The 15,192-nt window shown below is 33.8% G+C and overlaps 1 protein-coding gene across 4 annotated transcripts in view; it reads right to left on the minus strand.

Moving 5' to 3' along the window:
- Positions 1-12,310: 12,310 nt before the first annotated feature.
- Positions 12,311-15,192, minus strand: part of AKAP6 (A-kinase anchoring protein 6) — a 560,862-nt gene continuing 557,980 nt past the window's right edge. For all 4 annotated transcript variants that reach the window (XM_031952248.1, XM_031952249.1, XM_031952250.1 and 1 more), the window contains exon 14: positions 12,311-13,026. The gene's annotated coding sequence lies outside the window, so the exon portion shown is untranslated. The remainder of the gene's footprint in view (positions 13,027-15,192) is intronic.

Here is a 15,192-nt window from a genome sequence, read left to right on the forward strand (position 1 = left end):
TAGCCTATAACAAGCTACCCACAGGATTGTCGTGAGGAGCAAGTGACAATCTATTAAGCTCGTTATAAATTTTAAATCATTATTTAAATGTCAATTATCATTACTCATATCAATTTGCAGGTATATGGAGAGAAAATATCTCTAAGAAAATAATTTTATTTGAGCTTGTAAATAAAGCTTAAGGGATTTAAAGACTAGCACAAAACGGCCCAAAGTAATATTTTTTCCCATAGCTTTATCATGCAAGGAGACAGCTGTGTTTGTCTGTATTCAGAATTTCCAGGTATTCTTTTAGTGTTTGACATAAAAAAAAGTATATTGGAGAAATCCAGCTGAAGTTTTGTAAAAAGCTGGCCATTGTGGCAAGGTTCAAACTTAAATGTGAGTTGCATACAAATAACTATTTCTAGAAATATGCAACCTGATACTATGGAAGAATGTAGGTTTATATTTTAGGAATATGAAACAAAAATACCCCTCTCATTCCTCCAATTATGTTTTATAGATTACATTATGAATTTTTTGTACATTTTTTCCTTCCCCTTTAATATTTTCTAAATTGTCCAGCTTGAATCTCTGTGTGTAGACTTGGAATTTGTCTTTAAGCCAAATATTAGTCATTTACTTCAGCTCAAGTTTTTGGTGGTTCACTATGTGCAGTAGTTCTTGATGTAGTTGAAAGAGATTTAAATGTAATTGGGATATATGGAAGAAAATAAGATAAAATTCTGTATAATATAGATAATGTTAATTTGTGATTTTCTAAGTCAATATGGGCCTAGTTGTTTCTATTTTAGTTTAATGCCACTGCCCTAGGCAATGCTTTAAGATAACTAATCTCAAACAAATTACTTATTTCACTATTGGTGGGTGTTATTTGCATGAATGTAATTTCAACCATTGTGATCAACTTCAAAAACTAATAAAGGTACCATGGGGAAAGAAATGTATGAATCAGGTCATGAACTTGAATTTATAATATTTTAATACTAGAGGTGTGCTGCAGGTAACTTTAAACAATTCCACTGATAAAATTTTAAAAATTAAAATATATACAATTAATTGTTTTAAAAAAATTGAAGTTAAATTTTCAGCACCAGCATTTATGCCTTGGAAATCACTAAGCATATCCTGATATGTATTGTATTGATGTATTATTTTACTGATTGGCTGGACTTTTAGTAATGGACAGATGTGAATAATGTGAACAAATTTAAAAGTATATCATTCATACATTTTTCTTGGAAAACTGAGTTTTAGATATTTATCAGTGCCCCCCATATCTTACCTGAGTCTCCTTTAAGACTCAACCATACCCTCTAAAGGAGAGGTTTCCTAGTCTCTGAAGCTATTAATGCTCTTCCTTCTGAAGTTACCTTATTTATACTGTATGCATCTTGTATGTGCCTATGGCTATACCCTATGTATGATGATGTTGTTTGTCTTTCATTTTCAAAGAAGAATGTGACAACAGGGAGGTGATAACATGACATGCAAATGAGTTGGATCTCAGTGTGCAAGGTCACTTGTCTCACTTTCCCCTCCGGAGCCATGTAGGTTCAGTGGCCATTCATAGATCAGTATGAGTGAAGATGGTCTTGGATACAGTGGGAGGCCCTGGTTTTATATTTTTCATACTTTGGGTGTCTCAGAACTTTACACTTTTATTCCTATTTTTTATAACATCTTAGTATAATTGTGAAAATGATTTTGATTTCAAGGATAATCTGAAAGGGTCTTGGGGGATCTCTGCTTGTGATCCCAAAATTATCACACTTTGAGAACCATTGATCAGTTGAGTCATTCCAACCAACTCTGGACAAGTGATAAAAAGCTATGATGTCTTCACAGAGAAAATAGTCTCAATCATAGGCTTTGGTCTCCATCAATCATAGACTTTAGATTAAGTGCAAAGTTCTTGGAACTAAAGGGATTTTACACAGGAATCCTGTTTGGGGAGGTAAAGAAAACAAAGTCATGTCCTACAGATCATCTATAAATTATTAAGCTAGTTTAGAATTAAACTCTTTAATGTAAAACTTCAGTAAGAACCACATGGTAGAGACAGGGAGGAAGAAGAGACATTAGTCAGCTTTAGCCTTAGACTATATACTCTTCCCAATACCTATTTGTCTACAGGAGAGTCTTGCAAGCTTGAAAAAGTCTGGAGGATGTTGATACCTTTCAAATAGGGTCCTTTATAAACTCTTTGAGGATGGGGACTGACTTTTACTTTTTTTGTATTCCTAGCACTTAACATAGTGCCTGGTACATGTTGTTAATCAGTCATTTCAGTCTTGTCTGGCTCTTTGTAACCCCATTTAGGATTTTCTTGGCAAAGATACTGCAGTAGTTTGCCATTTCCTTTTCTAGCTCATTTTACAGATGAGGAAACTTTGAAGCAGAGATAGGGTTAATTGACTTGCCCAGAGTCATACAGTTAATATCTCAGGTGGGATTTGAACTCGGGAATATGAGTCTTCTTGGCTCCAAGCCCTGTATTCTAACTACTGTGCCAATCCCTTATCCCCTTGATACTTAGTTGGAGCTTAATGAATGTTTGTTAAATTTAATATCTTCACAAGGAGTTCAACAAAGAAACTACACTATTCTGAAAGAGAACTATGTGAATACCTTATAAGCAGGAGAAAAGGATCTCCAGCCATGAGTTACCTCTTTTCCTTATATGCTTTCTAAGCTTAAATCCCACTTCCCAAATCCATTTCTCTTGTACTGTGTGTACTTTTAGGGCAGCTTGTCACAATTTTGGGGGAAGAGATGTTTTTGGTACCATCCGTTTTACTTTAAGTTAAACTTAAAGTTTAAGTTAACTAAGCCTAACTTGGTTGACTAAATGATTCTTAACTCAATTTTGGGGGTAGCAGAGCAGTGGGACTCAAGCTGTTGATTTTAGAGAATTGCTTGGACTTTTAAGGGGCAACCAGCCTTAACCCCCTGAGGAGTAGGGGAACCTATTCAGGAACCAAGATTCTTCCCTAAGCATAGGAGTTGGGATAAAAATCTTCAGATCTTATTTGGGCGGTGCCTATTTCTGAAGTTGTTGTTTTCTTCCTTTAAAAGTAAGTTTTCTTACATTTTCTTACATTATTATCTCCTAACAGAATTCATGATTATTTTGGAGTTTAACAAAAACTTAATGATTGACTGAGAAAACACAGGACTCAAATAATGACATCACTCCATCAGAATCCTCTAGAGCACTTATAGGGAAAACTCCACTAGAGCCGAGATTTCAAATATGACCACCAAGTCATGCAGGGGAAAAAAATACAAAACAAGTGAGTCAGTTATGCTTTTAAGGTGAACCTTTTTTCTAGAAATATGCTGGAGTAATTCGCGCACTGGAGATACAATTGTTAAATTATCATTGTGAGCATTTACATAGCAGAAAAATGAACAAATGTCATAAATCAAGGCTCCATTCATCATTTTGTTGATTGTCTAGATTTAAGAAAGTGATAGAGAAGATGTTGATAATGTAGATTAAGCTTGCGTGTCACGTGTATACTTTTTTTTAGGAGTGCTGGTTGTTAAAAATTTACCATCACACGTAGCTGTATCTATGTGAGAAAACTATTTCTAATTAGTCTGTACTAATTGATTTAAGGCAGAACATTAAATAACCTCTGATTCAGACTAATCTATACATAGATAACTTGATTCCTCCATCAATAGAATATGTCCTTTTTCTTTAGTACTGTCTACTTATTGAAACTCTCCTTTATCATTTTATTCCTAGATCATAATTTTGTTCTTGCTTGTTTCCTTCACCCTCGTATTTCTCCTACACACCATCATCAGAAATATCTTCCTAAAACAGAGATTTTATGATATTCTTCCATTGATCAGGAATATATAATGACTCCCTATCACCTCTATTTGAACAAAATCAGTTTCCTCACAGTGATATGTAAAGATTTCCCTCATTTGACTCTATTTTAGCATTTCTCTCTTTTAGCTCATTAAGTCTTTATTCCAATAAGGTTCTTGTACTTCCCCAAATGGGGCAGCTGGGCCTGGAATCAGGAAGATTCATTTTCCTGAGTTGAATTCTGGTTTCAGATACTTTCTAGTTCTGTGACCCTGGTCAAATCACTTTACTTATTTGCCTCAGTTTCCTCATCTGTAAAAAGAACTAGAGAAGAAAATAGCAAACTACTCCAATATTTTTGTAAAGAAAACTCTAAATTAAGGGTTGGTCACAGTTGAGCAACAAATGATAGCAGCTTCCCAAATATTTTAGCCTGATTCTTACTACCAAACTTTGGTTCACACCTTTTTTCTGAACTGGAAAGTACCCTCTATTGTTTTCTGTCTTTCTAACCCCTACCTAATTTTCAAAGCCCATCTCTGTTCTTCTACATTCCTCAGGAGGTCTAGGCAGATATCTTGGGCCTAGATTAATTTTTCCTCCTTCTTAACCACCTTGTTAGGCAATTTTTTTTTTCCATCTCACACACACTTTTATCTGTCTAGGTTTGTAATAAGAATGTATCATTTGTATAGGTCTTATAGCTTCAAATAGACTGTAAGCTCCATGAGGGTAAGTATGGTGTCAGCTTTTATTAAGCAGAATGTGTTCATTATATTCTTTTTGACTGAATTTAATTTTTTGACTCATGCATAATTTCTATATCTTTGTGAAATGACTAGCAGAGGTGTGCCCAAAACAGATGTGAAGTTCTACACTCAGCCTTATGTTTAACATCCTAAGGGTGAATTTATTTCTTATTCCATTAATCATTTAGAGGGAAGTAGTATACTTAGAGGACAGAGTACTAAATTTAAAATGAAGTCCTGAGTTTGACTCTTACCTCAGACAATATTTGTATCATAATAAACAAATTATTTTAACTCTCTGGGTCTCAGTCTCTTCTTTTACAAGATGGGGATAATTATCGCACCTACCTCAAAATGGTGTTCTGAGACTCCAATGAGATAATATATGTGGCACCCTTGGCAAACTTTAAAACACTCTATAAAATATGAACTCTATTATATATTATTTTTTCATGAATTTAGAAAGCCAGCAAGTAGATATTTTGGCTGGAAATCTCTCACAGTATGCAATGGTGGCTTTAAACCAGCATGTTAATAAAATGCTCATTAGGATGAATCTAGTTCCACATTAGGAAATTGGTTCCCTAGCTTATATGCATTACTTTAGTTCCTTCCAAAACACTTTTCTGCCACAGTGTAGCTATTAGCCAAATCAAAACCATATTTTTTTTTCCTATTGAATGCCTATATGTTGGAAATTATTGTGAAATGGCCCTATTTCACAGAGGGGAAAAAAATGTACTCTCTCTGTCATCTCTAGTGGAAATCCAGCAAGCAGGATCAATAAACATTCTTAGGAAATGATGGTGTATTATTTTGAGTAGTTGATCTCTGAGAATATTTTGAAACCAATGTTAAATTTCCATGGGAAATGATTATATGATGAGACATTAAGCAATATTATTTTCACTTAAGGAAGTGAAAGTTGGTTTGGGCCAAGAAATTAAAATTTATATTATAATTTTGTTGAAATTCAGTTTGTATCTATTTATTCAAGGTACTTGAGGACAAGGTATTCTCATCCCTTTTGAATAGGGCATATCATAAACGGAAGGAAATGGCATGTTTTTGGTTATTTCTCAAGCAAAATATAATGACAAAATACGTTCTTACTAGAGCATATCTCGTCCTTCATAATTAACTATTGCATTTTTCTTTCATCAGGATCTGACCTTTAAAGTGTTCCTGTTGTGTATGTTTTTAATGTCTAACTTTTCTGAAAATGTGTAGAGGTCATAATGAGGCATAATTATATACAGTATATAATTTTATTTGGCCTTTTTCAGGTGCTAATTTAACTATCATCTTTTCATATGGAATTTTTATAAGAAACATTTTTTTAAATGAAAGCTCTTTCTTGGTTCTCTGGCATAAGTCAGAGATAGTCAAGGAATTTGACAGCATATTCATGAATGTTCAGAAAATGTGTGATTGTTTGTTTTTTTTTTTAATTCAAGCTCCAAACAAGTAAAGCCTCAAATGAACATATTACAATGGTCTTTGCCTTGTAGGAAAACAACTAATAACAGGTAAACAAGCTATTGTTGGGTATTTTCCAGAATATGTCTATAAGTTCATCCTAATCCTAATTCTATAACATCTGCATTTACTTTACTCTGTATGATGATAACTAAACACTCATAAAAGTTCTCTGTTAGAGAATCCTGAAGAGTCTTTTGAATTATCAAATGCTAAAATAACATTTTTTTTTTTCCTTCTGAGCCTGGGTCTCCCTATCTTACCCAATTTCTAAGTGTAGCTATGTATCTGTCAGTCCTCGCCATTGATCTCCAGGGATCTGCTCTGTTAAGGATCTGAGTTAAGTTCATCACACCTTAAGCAACCTGCTGCCCTCCCTTCCTTAGTGGTTCACTAACTCAACTGGTTTTGGGCTTAGTATAGAACAGAGATGTCAAATGTGAGGTTGCTGAATCATGAACACTCCCAAATGAAGCTTGAGACAGGTTAAAATATTATTGGAGACTATTTAACAAAATAAATAAAAATACAATGGAACATAGATAATATAAATATTTTTTCCCCAAGTTAACATGCAGTGACCCAGTTGTTTCTAGTTATGTTTGACATCATTGGGGTAGACAACGAGTGACTTACCTCACTGCAGCTCAGAATCCACTAACCTCAGCCTCCTAACATAGAGATCAGATGTGTGCCCTCAGGATTGGTCATTAAAATTACATTTTCTGTGTTCAGTGTTGGGAGAATTTTGAAAAATGAGTCATCTCAAATTCAGTATGTGTAGCACCTCTCTGATAAGCAAAACTCTCCATTTTCTAACCATTCTGGATACGCAGAATTTTATCAATCTATCTTTTATTCTGTCATTTTATCTTCTATATGCCTTCCTCATGGCACTAGTTCTTTATAAAATGTTTTCTTTATAAAATTAGCTTCATGTGACAAACATAATTGTTCACAAATTTTTTTGGGGGGAATTAAAATGCCTAAATGCGACAGAATACTGAGAAAAGTTTTTAGAGAAGAGATTAGAAAGGACAAACATAAGAACAAAATTGTGTTGTCCCAAAGAACTTTAGAAAGAATGTAAATTTGTACAAACTTGTTCAAAGCATAATTAATCATTCATTTATGTCTAATTTGACTATTTTGATATTTTGTCTTAATTTTCAATACCATCTTAATGGCAAACTAAATGTCAGATTCTTTATTTCCCATGGGGGGGAGGATAAATCAAAGTTGAAGTAAGTTTGAAGTAATTATGTGTATGCACACACATTATATACATCTGTTCTATAAGAGAAATTATATCTATCTTGAATTGCTGGGTTAGTGTAACTAATTAATAGAAAGGATATTTCTAAAAAGCATACACTGTTTTGTACACTTAAATTTTTATGTATTTTTTTCAATTACATGTGAAAATTTTTTTTAACATTTAAAAAAAAAACATTTTAATGGAGTGTTTTTGATGAACTAGTGATTGGGGAATATTTAGATTCCAAGTGGTATTTTATTTTATTTTTTTGCTGAGGTAGTTGGGGTTCAGTGACTGGCCTAGAGTCACACAGGTAGGAAGTATTAAGTTGTCTGAGGTCAGATTTGAACTCAGGTGCTCCTGACTTCAGGGCTGGTGCTCTATCCACTGGGCCACCTAGCTGCTCCCCCACAGGTGATATCTTATAAGTATTTATTTTCCATTGTGCCTTTGGTCATTCAATTGATTGAATTATGGAGAAATATTTCTACTATGATGATAATGTATTTACTTGTAGAAAGAGTTGGGTTTTTTAATGGACAACCTAACTACTGCCCCAAAACAGTAAAAACAAGCAAACAAAAAATCTTATGGAGCCCTTTCCCATATAGAAAATTCCTGTAAATTTCTGGAAAGGTTATGGGAATTGGGAATTTGGGAATAGGGGATATGGATTTTGGGAAAATATGTGGTAGAACATGAAAGAGAATTGAGAAGGATGAAATGTGGAAATGTTGAGACAGACATCATTACTAGAAGTACTCACAATTAGGAAATGATGGATTGATTAAATTAACAAATTATATTACAAGAAATATTGATTGAAGGAGCAGCTAGATGGCACTGTGGATAGATCATTGACCTTGAAGTTAGGAGGACCTGACTTCAAATCCAGGTTTAGACACTTAATATTATCTAGCTGTGTGACCCTGGGCAAGTCACTTAACCCCAAATGCCTTGCAAAAGAGAGAAAGAAGGAAATATTGATTGATACTGTAAGCTTTGAATAGTTAAAAATGAACAGTATAGTATCAGCACCTCCAAGTGTGAAGTACCAATTCCATATACAAAAAAGTATTCAAGTTGAGAAAGTGATTTTTAAATTTTTTAAATGCTTATTTACTCATCAGTCCAAATACAAGTAATTCTCTCCTTATAATTATCTCCTTCAAACACAAGAACTACTTTATTTTTCTCCAGTAACCACATTGCTATTCTGTGGTTTGGTCATTATATTTTTAAATAGCATGAGAAAACTGGAGAGGAAAGAAAAAATGATAAAAAAAAAAAAGAAAAAGAAAACAAAAAAAATAATTTGTGAAGAGGAGGAGTTATAGAAAAGAAGGCTTCCTTCTTTTGTCATTATTTTTAAACATACAAAAATTGTTCTGGGTGTTTTTTTGTTCATTTAAAAAAGAATCTTATATTTAGGAAAGACCAAACAAATGGACTTGAATGAAAACAGTGGTGATTTGGACTATATATAAAGGCAAATTCATATATCACTAGGCTGATAAACCTATAGAAGAACCACCATGGGAAAGCAAAGAAATTGCATTCAATGAGAATAGACAATTACCTACTTTGACTAGTAAAGTATTCACCAGACTTGTATATGGATGATTTGATTAGATAAGGTCTTGGGTTCTTGTCCAGATCTAAGAATCTGATTTATTCAATTACTTTTGAGCCATGCACAGATTAAAACTGAACTGATAGAATATGCAAAAAAAGGATTGAAGTATGCTGTGATCGAATATAAGTTGTTCAATGACAGAGACAGTTAGTTCATTGAAAAGTAATGAGTTCCCCATTATAGTGTGTTCCATTAAATACTGGCTGACCATTTGTTAAGTATGTTGTTGAAATTATATCTGATTTGGACGGAAAGTTGGACTAGATGACCCTGGAATTCCTTTTCATCTCTAAGACTCATTATTGAGCATAAATCCTGGCCGGATGGAACACCTTGTAAATCTTCAAATAAAACACATGTTGCTTTATTATTTATTTATTGACATTAGTCAATGATAAGTTTTACCAAACTTTTAAGGTGATCTTTTTGACTATGCTTCTGGTTCTAGGCATAGATTAATACCGAAAATATAAGGTTTTCTCTTCTTAATATGCAAAATAAGGTCAGATCTATCAGAAGTCTAACTGGATAACATTACATATCACCCCAATGATTTTTGTCCTTTTTTCTACATTCCCTCTTACAACTATTCTGTTCAGATTCTCATCGTCTTGTATATGACTTATTGTGCTAGTCTCCCAATTGTCTCCCTTCCTTAAAGTCTATTCCTTTTTTAATCCAGTCTATACACATCTACTACTTTTATCATATCATTCTCTGATTTAAGAACCAACTGGCCAAGCAAAGTGGCACATTCCTGTAATCCCAACCCAAAGGATCACCAGAACCTGGATGTTCTGTGCTAGAGTGGGATAAACTGCTTTGAAGTTGGCCCTAAGACTGGCCCAGATCAGGGTTTTGAAGCCTCAGGGGGTGGGGGTATTGTAAGTAGTCTAAAAGAGGGTTTAGCTAGCCCCGGCTAGATTAGAATGGGTCAGAACCCATCAGCAGTGGGATTAGTGTCACCACTGAACTTTCAGCCTGGTCTTAATTAATAAGCAGTAAATGAATGAGTGAATAGGAACAGTGTTATTTAATGAAAAAAAACTTTTCAGCTATTTCAGAGTCTTCCTTCAGCTCTTACTATTACTTTGTCCTTTCCACTGCTGTTCAACACACACATACATATACATGTATTTTATATATATATATATATATATATATGTATATATATGTATATATACATGCGTATATATACATATATATATAAAAACAATGAGTGAACACACGCACACAGAGTTCAGCCTCCTCCGAACTGTTTCTGCTGTTTACTCTATCCCTGTCCTTGACTCATCCAAGTTCTGCTTTTTCTTTTAAAGTTCATATCAACTTTTCCCAAGCGCTTTCTTTCTTTAGCCCACAAAAATCTCTCCCATTCTAAAACTGTTTACAACATTTATTGGTTATCATACCCTATAGAGATTGTTTACATAATATACCCTTTGGTTTCTAATTTGTTTCTGAGCTGCTGCCCTTGTCCCCTTACCCCCATTGTATGTCTTCTCTTTCCTACCATAGCCATCTTTGACATTCTATAAAATACCTGGGCAGAGGAGCATGGAAGGAAAGAAGCATTGATTGAGTGCCTACTATGCTAGGCACTGTGCTAAGTATTTTGCAAATATCATCCCATTTGATTCTTACAACAATTCTTTTTTCCTGACACCATTTTTAAAATTGAGAAAGCCAAGATAGAGTGGTTAAGTGACTTGCTTGGGGTCACACAGCAAATTAGAGTCCAAAACAGGATTTGAACTTGACCTTCCAGATTCCAGACTCTGGACTGTTTACCTAAGTACTTTATAAATTCCTAACCTGAAAAGTAGCACTTGAGAGGAAATGTCTTGTCTTCTTTTCCTTTGACATCGTTGTGATATAGGATACAATCATTTGAAATATGCTGTTTAAATCGATGATCAACCCAACTACATAAATCTTTGTATTTCTACACATATAATTGCTTAGAGATGTGTAATATTTCCCTATGCATGTAGAGTATGTGTGTATATATATATGTACAAAAGAACACATATGTAATTTCCATCCAGTAAAACTACTTGTGAGTAAATATGTATATGTAATATATTATGTGTATATGTGTTTACATATATAAATACATATATATGTATATAGGTAGAAAGCTTCATTAACTAGAAGTAATAGATTAGGGATCTGAATGATTTGGTTTAAGCCCAGCCTTTAATACACAGTTTCTTAGACAAATCTTTAATGCTTAAGGCTTGCTTTAGTAAGTCTGATCTGCATTAGTAAAAAGAAATTTGTTTTTTATTCTGATAAAATAAGAAATACTGGTACAAAGGAAAAAATAAATAAATTATGATCAAATATGGTAGAGAGTTGACCTCTGGGATGTGAAGATCTGGGAATTCCTCCCAAGTATGTTCTGACTTTTTTTTTTGGGGGGGAAGGGGGTAGGTAATTAGAGTTAAATGACTTGCCCAGGGTCACACAGCTAGGAAGTATTAAGTGTCTAAGGTCAGATTTGAATTCTGGTCCTCCTGACTTCAGGGCTGGTATCCTATCCACTTTGTCATCTAGCCACCCTGCATGTTCTGGCTCTTAGCTGCTATGATTCCGTGAAGTTGTAGCTTTGATAGAGCAACATTCTATGCGGATATACCTATATTGATATAATTCAGAAGTAGGTCCAGATTTTTTTTAAAGGTCCACATATTTGTACACATGTAACTTATCCAAGGGGATTATGTAAATGAGTGGAATTTAAAGGCACTACAAACCCTGAAATGAATCAACAATCAATTAATGATAAAGAAGAAATAAAAGTCTTGAATAAATATTTATTAATTGGTGGTGGTGAGGATGCAGAGTTTATAGTCGAATGCTGTTGAGTCTTGATATGCACTTGTATATGATGAGAAAGACCTTGAGACTTTGGAGGCTCCATTTCCAGTCCCTGATTTAGGTAAAGTAATCCAAAGCCTCTTGCCAATTATTGAAATTTCAAAATTGTATATTATTTTTAGAAGAAGATGCAGAAATTTCTTTTTAAAGGAGCACAGGTAGAAGAGATCACTGGTTCGGCTTTTTTCCCCCAATAAACTATGTTTATTATGCCAGTTCTAATTACCATGCAATCTAATGGATTTAAGGCTTATATTTTCCACATCACTAGACATCACAAAACATGAAAGCATCTTATACTGTCATTATACATCAATGTTTGCACTTGGTTATACATATATACAGAAATTATTCACACATCTTAACCTTGCTATTTCCTCCTTTCAAACCAACATAATTTTACTGTGAAAGCAGCTTTTTTTTTTTAATAAATGGTATAAGAAATACAGCAAGGCACACATTTTTAAAAAAACTTTTTTCTTATTACCACCTCAAGAAGCATAAAAAACCAAAATGTTGTACATAATTCAATAGTAGAACATTACCAGTTTATAACATACAACACCGTGTAGTTGTTTCTTGAAGTGTTGCATAGGTTTTTGTTGTTTTTTTCCAAATGAAATAAATAAAATGGTGCTTTTAAAAAATTACTTTATTTTATAATGGTCAGAATCAAAAAAGAGTGAGGATTCTTTCCTTTACTGAAATCAAATTAAATCAAATATTTGCTTAGGTCAAACCATCCCAATAAGCATAGGCATTATACCAGAAATTTGTTATATATGAAACATGACATAGGAAAGCATCAGCAGATACCATTCTAGACAGGTGAATAGAATACACTTGCAATTTGGTGAATTGTAGAACTTTAAAGAACAGTCAGGAGAGGAGCCAACAGAAACATCCAAAGAGGAACACAGGATCAGTAGAGGTAGCTTGGGACAAGAATCCTTCTGAAAAGAAATGGCTTTGCTATACTTCAAAAAAAGAAAAGAAAAGGGAAAGAAAATCATCTAAAGAGGACCAGTGCACCACGCAGCCAAATCACAAAGCCCACATGGATGAATTGCATTTGGAAGGAATATTTATCTTGGGAGGAGTCAGTGTAACAAAAGGCAGTGACACAATGGAACCCAAGGCCATCCCAGGGTTAGGAGGATGAACCTGCACCTGGAGTGCAACCAGACTTCTGAAAGAAAAAAAAAACAAAAAAAATGTAATAGTACATTTCAGAAATTATACTTGCAATATATAGTGGAGACAGCTATCATGGGATTGCTGGTGGTCTTCTCTGAATGTAGGAATCCAATAGATATGAGTCAGGGAGTTTTCAACATCCTTACTCTAAGAGTGTCTTAGAATTAATGTAGGGAATTTATTGATTTTTTTTTCTTTTTAAAACTCAGTTTCAAAAGAAACAAGGAAAATCATCAAATTTGACCTTTTACCTGGACCCTATCTGTATTGTTGCTTGTGAACTGGTTTTAATTTTTTTTTTTAAATTTTTTGCAACACACAAAGAATGCTTCAATCAATATGAAAATGTGAGGCTGCTTAAGCCCAGCTACTCAAAAGGGAATAGGGAATACTTATCCTGGTCCAAGAATAAACTTGCTTGCAAAGTGGACTTGTGATTTTAACTTGAGGTTTCAGTGACATAATGGAGGATTTATGCAAGGACATGTGTATTAATCTCATAAGATGAAAAAGTATGTCATACCCCAGCTTAAGAAGCTTTAGTGACACCCCATTGTCTCTAAAATAAGATACAAATTCCTCTATTTGGCATTCAAAGCCCTTTACAGACTAGCCTCAGTATGTCTTTCCAGGCTGATTGGCAATTTTTCCCCATCATGAACTCTTAACACAGTCCTACTTGTACCATGTTACAACAATTCCACACTCAAAGGATAGTCGCCCATACCTAGAACTCCTAAATCATTTATCAATGCTTTTTACTGAAATGGCCCATCTTGATTCACTTGTCCATCTGATTCCCCTGCACCTTGCCAAAATCACTTTGGATTTATTTTAAATACATTACCAAGAGGCAGTATGGCGTAACAGAATTGGCCATTAAACCAGGAAGACTCACATGTCTGCCATATATTGATTGTGTGCTCTTGGGCAAGTCATTTAATTTCTCAATGCTCTAGCCATCTCTCTAATTCTATAAATTGCAGAAATGTCACTGACCTACATTGGCAGAAGGAATTTCTTCATTTGAGCATATTACACTGCTGATATCATAGGTCCAGTCCCTATCTCTCTTGTTTCCTATATCTTTTTGTTTGTGAACGTGCTGTTTTTCCTTCAGTAGAATTTAATCTCTTTTAGGGAAGGAATAGCTCGGAATGAAATAAATGCTTAACAAATTCTTATTGATTATACGTGATTTGAGCAAATAAATGTGTCTGGAGCCATATCTAGGAAAAACAGATCAGTTGTGATATGTTTCAGATCCTTGAAAAAGGACTAAAATAACTACTCATAACTAAGAGTTCATGGTGTAGAAGACATTGTGAAAATTTAAAAAGGTAAATCTTTACATTTTGGGATTTAAATACAAATCTGTAAAAACACAGTCTTGTCTACTAGGTGTAAATGGGTAAAAAACAACTAGCTAAGATAGAAGGAAATCTAAATTACAGACTTAGGACATAATATAAATAGCTGAGGATCTTTGGTTCAAGGAATACCCAAGTAATAATAGATTTGGATCTATTCTCTTTCTTTTTTCTCTTCTTAACTTTTCTCTCACATTTTTACTTCCTCTCCTTATTGGAGAAGCTTTAGAAAAGTTTGGGATTATTTAAGAATATTTAATAGAATAAATTTGAAAATGATGTGGTGCTCACATAAACTACTTATAATGTACTTTTAATAAATGCACTATATGTACTTTCATAGAACACATTGCAAATATGTTGAATATCAGCTACCATGATTTTTATAATACATATATATGTATATGGATTCATATTCCCAAAGTATATGCCCTACAGACTTCTTTCTCTCGTATTTGTTGACCAGAAAAACAAAAGTGATTATTCCAGCCAAAGGAAAAACAGCAACAGGGAAGGCTTCCTAAGAAAGTAAGATCTAAAATGAAGTATACTTCTGCTGTAAGTAATGAGTTAATATTTTAAATCCTATAATTTTTCCAGCCTGAAGTTTAGGGTTAAACTATTCATCAAAGAGCAGAGGCTTATGATGAGGATTATGAAGAAATAACTGTCAGAATACAGCGAAAAGATTAGTGCAAAGTACATCTCTTAGGCAGTTCCTAGGAGGCACTCCAGACATGCATTATGTGCCTCTTCCAAATTAAGCAGAAATATCTGGATCTATCCAG

The sequence above is a fragment of the Sarcophilus harrisii genome, chromosome 2 (assembly GCF_902635505.1).
Source record: "Sarcophilus harrisii chromosome 2, mSarHar1.11, whole genome shotgun sequence".
Taxonomy (NCBI): domain Eukaryota; kingdom Metazoa; phylum Chordata; class Mammalia; order Dasyuromorphia; family Dasyuridae; genus Sarcophilus; species Sarcophilus harrisii.